The following is an 8,632-nucleotide window of genomic DNA, read 5'->3' as shown; positions in this document are numbered from 1 at the left end:
TGACTAGGGGCAGTTCTCGTTCAACCCTCCCTCACACGGGGAGGTCAGAAGGACAGATGTCGGTATTCCCAAACTTGGGTCACTCACCTGCCACCTTCCAGATTTGTTGTACTCACAAGCACTAGTTTAACTATTATCTTTCAAACATCTCTTTTTAAACTTTGAAATAATTGTTTGAAATGAAGTTAAGGTTTTTTTTTCTCTTAAAACTAATGCATTCCTGATAAAATTGAAAGTGCTTATCCAGTACCCGACAGAACTAGGTCATGCACATGCAGTGATAAGGGGCCCTTGTTCCAACACATCCCAGCTTTCTGGCTCCACCCTGAGCTGGGCCTGAGGCTCCTCGTGGGCAAACTCGGGTCAAGCGTAATCCTTCCAGCTCTGACTAGGGAGGTGCCCTCACACCCCCAGCCTCTTGGGCTGGGGCTTTTGAAGGGTTTCCCAAACCTAAGTTCACCCACACTCTTGCAGGCTCATCTCCCTTTTCTTAGTTTCACTTCCCCAAACCCCAGGGAGTTGAGCAGGTGGGGGTTTGTGTTAACGATTTAAAGGAACCAACAGAACCAATGCGGCTGTCCCAGTAAAACCTTAGGGGTATTGAAATCTTAATTTTATGAAATGTTCACCTGTCACAAAATAATATTCTTTTGGGTTTTTCCCCCAAACACTTAAAAATGTCAAGACTATTTATAGTGCAGAGATTTGGCCCGTGGGCAGAGTTTGCCAGGCCTCCCTTTATAGGCTGGTGCTGTGAGACCCTGGGCATAACCGCAGTCATGACTAGGCCTCCTCCCAGCTTGCAGTTTGCTCTGCATTGCCTCATCTGATTCCTGTCACCTGGGCCAGAGCTGCCGCTATTCTTACTTTGCATCTATTGAAACTGAGGCCCAGAGATGACATCACACCAAAGGAAGTTCCCTCTTGGCTCTGGACAGACCTCTGGGCCCTTGCAGCACTGTATTTAGTGTCTCTTTAGACCCCGGGGAAAGCCCAGATGGTCAGTCTCAGCCTGGTTCTCAGCAGGCAGGACAAGTGGCAGCTCTGACCTGCAGCTTTCCCAGGGCAGGCTCCTTACAGGGTGTGACCAGTAGGGCACAGCAAACACTGTAGAGCAGATGGATGAACAAAAGCAGGGGCCCCTGGAGGGACAGCAGTGAGGGGCCACCACCAATGCTACCAACTCGAGCCTGGCAGGGAAGGCTCTGGCCCTGGCTGCAGTTTCATTCATTATCTCATCTCAGTCTGTTACTTACTCCACCAGGGCCCCCTTGCCCTGAACTTCCTCCACACAGCCTTCAAACTCCAGGCTCACTGTGCTGCTGCTGACCTCTGTGACAAATCCCTCGTCCCAAGAAACTGTCCCTTTTCAGGTTTTCAGCGACCTTACACAATGGTACCACAATTTAGGATGTGTATTGGAAATCTATTTTTACCTAAGGATTTACTGTCAGGCTAGTTGCTGTAGGTGAATGGCTCCAAGGCGCTCTGGAAATGCAGACTCACAGACCACACAGCCCTCTGAGCCTTGTGAGCCTCCTGGGACAGAGTGGAGGCTGGTGAGGTGCTGCCACCCGGCCATCAACCCCCACAGCCAGGCTATCAGGAGCTGCTATCTCTGGGGTTTTGAGGAAATGAGTCTTCCTGACCACACCCTTGGGGTGTGGCTGCAGACTAGAAAATCCGGCTCTCTGCAGTCTAGAATAGGGGCCTCAGTAAAAGATGGTACTATACCTCCGTTGCAGGCCCTTTAGTCTGGTGTCATCCTTTTTGGTGTATGGGACAAGGACCTGAGGAGCTGGCACCTTTGTGTGTTTTTCCATTCACTAGTCAGTGGCAAATTGAATGTAAAAGTTGCTTTTTATTTTTTTTTTTGAGACAGTCTCACTGTTGCCCCAGCTGGAGTGCAGTGGTGTGATCATAGCTCACTGCAACCTCAAACTCCTGGGCTCAAACAATCCTCAGTCTCCCAAGTAGCTGGGACTACAGGTGCATACCACTATGCCTAGCTAATTTTTTCTATTTCAGTACAGCCAGGGTCTCGCTCTTGCTCATCTCCAACTTCTGAGCTTAAGCAATCCTCCTGCCTCAGTCTCCCAAAGTGCTAGGATTATAGGTGTGAGCCACTGCGCCTTGGCCTTGCTTACTGTCAACATTCCATGACAATGTCACCAACATTAAACTACAGAACCAAGTCCTGTGGGCTCAATGGTGCATTGTGACTGCTATGTTTCAAATGAAATGGGAGATATCTGGGGCATAATGCAGACTAAAGCTATTACTTCCTGTAATATTTCAATACTTAGGTGAGTACCTAGGAGTATTTGAAAAGACAAGGGTATTCTACCGAGCCAGTGGGTGAACACCACTGGAACCCACTCCAGGATCTCAAGATAAAGCTCCCAATGACAGTGCCTTTGTGCCCATTGATCGCATTGCAGAATTCAGCTGGTTACCCTTGGCACTGTGATAAATATCACCACCACATACCACCATCAGCTGAAATAGATGGCACATGCACACGAGGTGATCACCAAGTTCCAAGTGGCCATCATCTACAAGGCAAGATCACCGAGAATGGTAAAATACCTAGGGCTCCCTTGGACTTAGCTGACAACTCCTTCAAGAAGGGGCAGAGTCTTCCTTATTTTTGCATGTAGCATATGGAAAGAAAAGGCTGGACTGAATCACATTTAAAACCATTCATTATTTATTAAATATCCCTTGTTTTTCATTCAGCAGACACCAGAAGGGCCTGGATCTTGATGCAAATCAAAGTTCTTCATTCTGGAAGCAGAAAACCCAGCACCCAAACCTGGGATCAGAGAATGTCTGTCAGACTCGCATCCCATCAAGGGCCAAGAACCAGAAATTCCCAGCTCCTAGAAGGGAGGCATATGAGGCTTCAAATCTGCTCAGATAATTAAGGTGTAAAGACTTGGGTTCAAATCTGCTCCACTCCTCATTAGGTGTATCAGCACGGGCAAGCCTCCTTCTCAGTATCCACGTCCTCATCTGTAAAAATGAGATTAGAAACACTGTAGAGGTCTGTTGTGAAAAATTAAATGACATAATTCACTTAACTAGGGATTGTTATAAATGCCTATTGCCACAACAGACGGAACAGAACCCAACTTCCTCAATCCTGAACCCATTCCCACTGAGCTGAGAGGCCTGTGACCAACCATAGTGGTAGCACGAGCCCCTTCTAGGCTGACACACCACTAACCTTAGGGAATTCTGGGGAAAAGTCTATAGGTTGAATACAAACCACATAGGCGGTCCAAGAATCAGGCACACAAATCCAGACACTAAACAACTGTCCCCAAATAATCTTGTTACCTTAAAGACAATTAACCTTTCTGTGACTCACTTTATAAATAATTTCTGGGACTTATAATATGGGAGGATCAGAACAGGTTGATAGTCTTTGAACTTTTTCTTGGCCAGGTGACTTAAGGAAAATTAACAAATAAAACAGAAGTGAAGTTACTTGCTAGGCCAGATCTATCCTGGACTTACCTCTGGCACAGGTTCCATGGAACAATCTGGCAGCCACTGAAGAAATCCTCTCTCAGGTCTCCTCTAGCTCTGGCATCCTGAGATTGCTGAAATACTGATGGATGGTAGACACCTCTGTGCCAAGTGCTGGGGCCGGCATACAAAGTGGAACCACTGGGGAGAGATGGCTGTCAGGAACTGGGAAGGTCTGAGCTGCCCCCTCTGCGGCTAACAAGGTAGCTTGCCAGGTTCATGGACACTGATAGAAAACACAGAATTCCTTGATTAGAGACAAAGGACAATTGATTATTCAATTCACAGCAATAGCAAGAACATCAGTATTTTCTAACACCCTCTCAAAGCCCCAGTTCCTACACAGTGATGCAAAGGGAGTCAGAAGGCACCAGCACGCGCATTGGCTGTGACAGGAAAGGCACCCAGTGTGGGACTCCCCATCTTTTACAATGGACAGCAAGAATGACTGCTCTCTGCTCTGGAGGAAGGCACTGCCTCTTACATTCCATGGCTGTCTGTTGCACAAACATCCTTTAAAAGATAATTTGGAAAAGACAACCAGTGCCGGACTCACAAGACTGCAGAGACATGAGAGAGCTCCCAACAGCAGGCCCCAGGTGTTCTGTAACTGTTCCTGGACTGAAGAGGCAGTCAGCTGGAAAAGCCTCTACCCTCAAGAGAGAAGGCGACCCTCCCACCAGAGGAACACAGGAGCTGTGCCGCTCGAGCTATGACCAAGGTGGCAACATTCTTCCAACCCAAACTTCCCAACTGCTTCTAGATTCTACTCAGGCTTCCAGGCATGGCATCTCAGAAAAGAGCACAGGCTGCAGTGTCAAACTCCATCTGCCAGTTTCTGGTTGGGCAACCTTGGACACATAATTCTGACCTTAGGCCCTTCATCTATATTGAATCTAAAACCACCTCACGAGTATGAAAATTTTAAACTAGTTGAGGAATTAAGAGGTTTGGCACAAAACAGGTGTTCAGCCAACATTAGTGCCCTCCTTTCCTATGACCAAAGCTGCAAGGACCTCACCTTCGGTTAGCTCCCAGGGCATTCAGTCCCTCTGCAGAACTGAGCCTTTAGTTTTCTTTGCTTTGCCTTGTAATTGTAAATATCCTGTCCCATCAGCGTCTCAGGGCAGAGCTCTTCCCTGTTAATCCTTTCTACTTCGGCTCCAACTCCTACCTTTACCACTCCTCTGAGCTTCACTTTCAACTTTTATAAAGCCTTTGCTTTGGCCGGGCGTTGTGGCTCACACCTATAATCCTAGCACTCTGGGAGGCCGAGGCGGGTGGATTGCTCAAGGTCAGGAGTTCGAAACCAGTCTGAGCGAGACCCCATCTCTACTAAAAATAGAAACTAATTGACCATATAAAAAGTTAGCCGGGCATGGTGGCGCATGCCTGTAGGCCCAGCTACTTGGGAGGCTGAGGCAGTAAGATCACTTGAGCCCAGGAGTTTGAGGCAGTCAGCTGGAAGCCTCTACCCTCAAGAGAGAAGGCGACCCTCCCACCAGAGGAACACAGGAGCTGTGCCGCTCGAGCTATGACCAAGGTGGTGCTGTGAGCTAGGCTGATGCCATGGCACTCACTCTAGCCTGGGCAACAAAGTGAGACTCTGTCACAAAAAAAAAAAAAAAAAAAGCCTTTGCTTTAAGAATATAATGAAATACGCCGGGCGCGGTGGCTCATGCATGTAATCCTAGCACTCTGGGAGGCCGAGGCGGGTGAATTGCTCAAGGTCAGGAGTTCAAGTTCGAAACCAGCCTGAGCAAGATCGAGACCCCGTCTCTACTAGAAATAGAAATTAGCTGGGCATGGTGGCACATGCCTGCAGTCCCAGCTAATCAGGAGGCTGAGGCAGTAGGATCGCTTAAGCCCAGGAGTTTGAGGTTGCTGTGAGCTACGCTGACACCACGGCACTCTAGCCCAGGCAACACAGTGAGACTCTTAGCTAAAAAAAAAGAATATAACAAAATAAAATTTGTGCTGAGCCTGGAGCATAGCAAACACTTAATGACACCCTTCACCTTTTATATCAGCACTGTCCAAATCTACTTCTGCACACAGAAATGTTCTTTAATCGGCACAGTCCAATATGGTAACCACATGTGGCTACTGAGCACCAGAAATGTGGTTAGCATGAATGAAAAGCTGAATTTTAAATGTAATTAACACCACGTGGCTGCCACATTACACAGTACAGATCTATACAATGCCCAGCATACAGGAGCGAGAAGAGAGCAAAAATTGTCTGAAATTTCTATAACCTTGCTCTGGATGGAGCAGGGCAAGGCCTCAAACCGTTTCAAAGCTGTTCTGGCAAGCGCTGTAGGAATGCACAGGGTCACCGCAGACCCAGGCACGCTGGAGGCTTGCTACTCACATTCAGCCAAATCCCCCAAACCTCAGGAATCCCAAAGTCCAGGGGCGAACAGTCCATAGAGTTCAATTAGTCTGGATGAGCTTGGTTCCAGAAGCCCACCACTAAGAACAACTAACTCTAAGGGAAAGACCCTTTCTGGCTGAGGGAGTAAGGGAAGATGTCTTATAAGAGGTAGGTAAACTTACTCCATGAGCTAAACTTCCACATTATTCTGTGACACTCCAATTCTAGTGTGGTGCTTCATTATGACCACAGAAATATCCATATCATATACTTACACAAAAATAACTTTTTCCCTTCATTTTTCTCATGTATTTTTCTCTGTATGTTTTCAGAAAACGCTTCTGAACTAGGGTGTAAGTCAGGACACATAAGTAAGTTCCACGTGGATTTTTTCCGTGAAATAACGGTTGGAAACAAGTTCCGGGAACGCAGAGCTGTGGGTTCCGAACCGTGACTTACCAGGGTATCTTGCAGGACAGCTGCTGTGACAGCAGCTCCCACTTTGAGGAAACATCACCTCGGCCATGACTCCCACCTAGAAGTGGACAAATACTGTCAGCTCCAGCCTGTGCCTCTGAACCTCACCCAGCTCTAACCCGGCACACAGCCTGAACCCCTCTTCCTCATCTCGAGGTAGGTCCACCCGCGATCTCATCGCTCCCAGCGAGACCCCTCCAGGTCTCACGTCCCATCCCTTAAAAAAGCTCGTGAGATCCCTCCACATCACACCGCCCATCCCGACTACTGGGGTCCCTCCAGGTCACGGACAAGCCCCACTTCTCTTCTGAAAGAGACGCTCAGAAGCACAGCGTGAGTTATACTATGGCCCCCGAGTCTCCTCCGAGAAAAATGTTCTCAACGCGCTCACCTGTCCCTTACAGGAAGCACGTGTAGGGAAGGTTTGGGCTGCGAGCGCAGCCGGCGCCCCCACTCACTGCGGTCCGGCCTCCCGAGCCACCTACCACCGAGCCCTGAGCCCCCCGACCCCTACCTGGGCTCAGGAAAAGGCGGCGGAATCCTGGATGGCAGTGGATGACAAAAACACCCACGAGACAGCCACAGCGACCGTGGAGCACAGGCGTCGCACTCCTGACGTCATCGCGCAGCAGCCCCGCCTCGAAGCCGTGCGTGAGCCCACGTGACCCCGTCCGGGGCAGGTGACGTCAGCGCAGCCACAGAGGCGTGGTTTCGGACGCTGGCAGGGCGCCGTAGACTGGAGTGGGACTTCTAGGATCCGGGACCGCGTGGCGTGTTGGGTCTTTAGGGTGTCCACTCAGTGGAGTCTCCCAACCGCCTTTTGTTACCCACCCTTAGTGTCCAAGAGGCTGGAGTGACGTAACTACCCAGGGTCCCGCAGCCAGGAGGAGCCGAGCAAGACGGAGCCAGACAGCCTGGCGGGGTGGGGACGCTCAGCCGGGAGTGCTGGGCCTGATCCGGGCAGCTGCATGGACGGGGCGGGGCGGGGCGAAACCCCACGTGGACCTGGAGCCTGGGGAGCGAACGGGAGCCAGCCTGTGGGACTAGCACGTGGGAAAGACGATGCAGGTGGAGGGCAAATACAAATTAAACACTGGCCCCCAGGCCTTCCCTACACGTGCAAGGGGCAGTTGAGCGCGTTGGGAACATTTTCCTCTAGCTTTCTTTCAGAGTTTCCTTTTTTGGGGCTCACGCCTGTAATCCTAGCACTCTGGGAGAGCGAGGCCGGAGGATCGCTTGAGGTTGCAGTGAGCTATGATGATACCACTGCACTCTAGCCTAGGCAACAGAACCAGACTGTGTCTCAGACTTTTTTTCTTGCTCCTCTGTTTTTCAAAGGTATGCAAGTCTTATTACTTTTTTTTTTTATGGCTAAGCAAGCCCATGGCCCATCTGTCTCAACTCAGGAATGTTGGTTCAGAGCCATCTTTTCAAAGTGTAATTGTCAAGGGATATAAAGCCCAATCTTCCAGTTTCTTGGGAGGACCAGGGCCTAACTTGTCAACTGACTGCGAGTTTAAAAAAACCTACTTAAGTGATGTTTTGTATCCACGTAGCTGTATAAAAGAGTGAGTTTCTTTTTGTGATCCCTTAGCGGGTTGTCTGTGATGTGTATCATTCTGATTTAATGCTTATTCAAGCATTACCTTTTCTTTCTCTTCTTTGTGGAGAGGTTTTCTGGGTTAGGAGAAAATTTTGTTTTTATATTCCCCACCACAGGCAGAGGAAAGCACATTGGAAAGTCCTGAGATTGGGAAGGATGTCGTTTGTTGGGGGCACTACTAAGCATTACAGGATTGTAGTGCTCTGAAGGGATCTTAATGAGGAGAGAGAGAGGAGGACTTGAAGAGTCTTTTCTTGGGGGGTGTTTTGAGACAGGGTCTTGCTGTGTTGTGAAAGGATAGAGTGCAGTGGTGTAATCATAGCTCACTGCAACCTCAGACTCCTGGGCTCAAGGGATCCTGCCGCCTCAGCCTCCTGGTTAGCTGGGACTACAGGCCCATGCCACCATGCCTGGCTAATTTTGCTATTTGTTCCTTCAGTCAGGGTCTTCCTGTGTTGCTCAGGCTGGTCTTGAGCTTCTGGCCTGAAGCAATCCTCCTGCCCCCACCTCCCAAAGTGCTGGGATTACAGGCTGGAGTCACCATGCCTAGCCCAAGGGTCTTGAATATCAGGCTAGAAAGGCAAGAGCTTAGTTTTGTAAGTAAAGAAAAGCAGAGCAGTATTTGAAACTCATATTTTACA

General features: G+C 49.2%; 1 long non-coding RNA gene and 1 other non-coding gene across 2 annotated transcripts; both read right to left on the bottom strand.

The window, feature by feature from the left end:
• Positions 1-2,687: 2,687 nt before the first annotated feature.
• Positions 2,688-7,327, bottom strand: LOC105870659 (uncharacterized). The gene is made up of 4 exons (XR_001153717.2): positions 6,903-7,327; positions 6,371-6,446; positions 3,523-3,760; positions 2,688-3,015 (listed from the first exon to the last, which is right to left on the bottom strand). It is a non-coding gene; the product is annotated as an uncharacterized LOC105870659 (long non-coding RNA).
• On the bottom strand, positions 5,771-5,903 carry LOC142873206 (small nucleolar RNA SNORA9). The gene has a single exon (XR_012921247.1). It is a non-coding gene; the product is annotated as a small nucleolar RNA SNORA9 (small nucleolar RNA).
• Positions 7,328-8,632: the final 1,305 nt, after the last annotated feature.

This window comes from Microcebus murinus, chromosome 9 (genome assembly GCF_040939455.1).
Source record: "Microcebus murinus isolate Inina chromosome 9, M.murinus_Inina_mat1.0, whole genome shotgun sequence".
Classification (NCBI taxonomy): Eukaryota; Metazoa; Chordata; class Mammalia; order Primates; family Cheirogaleidae; genus Microcebus; species Microcebus murinus.
This window is presented reverse-complemented; position numbering and strand designations above follow the sequence as displayed.